Source organism: Myotis davidii, unplaced genomic scaffold, assembly GCF_000327345.1.
Source record: "Myotis davidii unplaced genomic scaffold, ASM32734v1 scaffold297, whole genome shotgun sequence".
NCBI classification, from domain to species: domain Eukaryota; kingdom Metazoa; phylum Chordata; class Mammalia; order Chiroptera; family Vespertilionidae; genus Myotis; species Myotis davidii.
In genome coordinates this window covers 89,614-91,889 of record NW_006287954.1, presented here as the reverse complement: position 1 = coordinate 91,889, position 2,276 = coordinate 89,614, and positions in this window count along the sequence as shown.

Here is a 2,276-nt window from a genome sequence, read left to right as displayed (position 1 = left end):
TGGCACTTCCCACCTAGCCAATGTCATCAAGCTGTGTCCCATCATCAAGAGCCTTTAAGTTTTTTTTTTTAAAATTTCTTTATTAAGGTATTACATATGTGTCCTTATCCCCACATTACCCCCACTCCTCCCCCCACTCATTCTCTTACTCCCTCCCTCCTCCCCGTTGTCTCTGTCCATTGGTTAGACCTATATGCTTGCATATAAGTCCTTTGGTTGATCTCTCCCCCTTATCCCGACCCTCCCCTACCTTCCCTCTTTTTGAAAGGCAGTGTTAGAATATGAAAGAAAAAGTCGTGTACTAGAAAAGTCATACATACTAGAAAATATTATCTGACAAAGATCATGTATTTCACATATATGTATGAAATATACATATATATTAGTAAATGCATATCATTTGTTTACAACAAAAAATACAAAGAAATATATCTGTATATATGTATATGTAGACACACAATCCTGTATAATAAAAGGCTAACATGCAAATCGACCAAATGATGGAAGGGCTGGTCGCTATGATGTGCACTGACCACCAGATAGCAGATGCTCAATGCAGGAGCAGCCCCCTGGTCGTCAGTGTGCTGAGGGAGAGCGCTGCTCAGCCAAAAGCCTCCGTGGCAGCACTAAGGATGTCTGACTGTTGAACATACCCACCCACTAAGCCATCTGTCAGTCGGACATCTCCCGAGGGCTCCCGTTCTGTGAGAGGGTGCAGACCGGGCCGAGGGAACCCCCAGAGTGCACATTTTTATGCACTGGGCCTCTAGTAACAATGTAAATAAACCTCTGCCTTGTATTGTTTATCTCACCTTATTTTTTGAGGATTTTAAACAATTGTAAAATGAATAAAAATGGAAGGGCCAAAATTAAAATTCACATTTGAAGACCATAAATAATGATGTGGAATTCATACTATGGATATTAAGATTTATTTTAAAGAAACCATAATTAAGATAGTATGCTGCTTAAAGTAATAGTGGATAGATTTCTTCAGAAAACAGAAATTATTAGCACACTTCATCTCCTTTTATAAGGCAAGTATTACTACGATACCAAAATCAAAAAAAGACATTGAGAGAAATTCTAAACGAAACTATCTATGAACATAGATTAAAATTTCAATAAAAAATAGAAAATAGTCTGCCTGGTGTTGCTCAGTGGTTAGATGTCACCCAATGAACCAAGAGGTCCTGGGTTTAATTCCCGGTCAGGACATATGCCCACATTATGGACTTGGTCCCCAGTGTGTGTGTGTGTGTGTGTGTGTGTGTGTGCAGAGGCATCTGATCGATGTGTCTCTCTTATCAATGTTTCTCTCTATCCCGCTCCATTCCTCACTCTCTAAAATCAATAAAAATATATTAAAAAATAGCAATAAAATTCAGCAATAACAGTGCAAGTATAATAACTCATGAGAAGGTGGCATTTATCCTAGGAATTCAAGATTGGTTTAACATTTTAAATCAGTCAATTTTATTCACCATAATAACAGTAAAAGAGAAACTGTATTTTCTTCTGAATAGTTCCAGAAAAAAAATTGACAAAATTCAACATCCACTTACGCTAAAAATCTTTCAGTAAAGTAAAAGTAGAGGAAACTCTCTCAGTGTGATAAAGGACACCCTACTTAAAAAAAGAAGAAAAAAAAACAAAACTTCTGCTAATATTAAATATAAAGAAAAAAACTGGAAACTTTTCCCCTAAAATGAGCTATGAAACGATGACTACTTCATAACTCATATTCCTAGCTAATCAAATGAAAAAAATGGTGGCATTGCGATTAGAAATAAAGAAGTTAAATTGTTTTCCCTTGTAGAAGGCATAATTAGGTAGCTATAGAATCCCAAGTAATTTAAAAAAATAACTACTTGAATAACTGAGTTTAGCAAAGTCACAAGATAGATAATCAATATATATACATGAAATTGTATTTATAAATACCAACAATGAGCACCTGGGACTTGAATTTTTTAAACTGCCATTTATAGCATATTTAAACATGAAGTACTTGGGGATAAAATTGAACAAATTAGGATAACAATGTAATAGAAATTACAAAAAATGATATTTTGATAAGGATAAATATGTAATTCATTGGAAAAGAATAATGTATACTGAAATAGAGTTACATAATACAAAATGAAGGGAAACTAAGTCTTTAAAATAGTGCTGCTACCATAAAATATACATTAGGTAAAAATGAGGACAACAACAACAAAAACTTGAACAGGTCACAGACCTAAGTAAAAACTCTGCTTTTGAAAACATTTCTT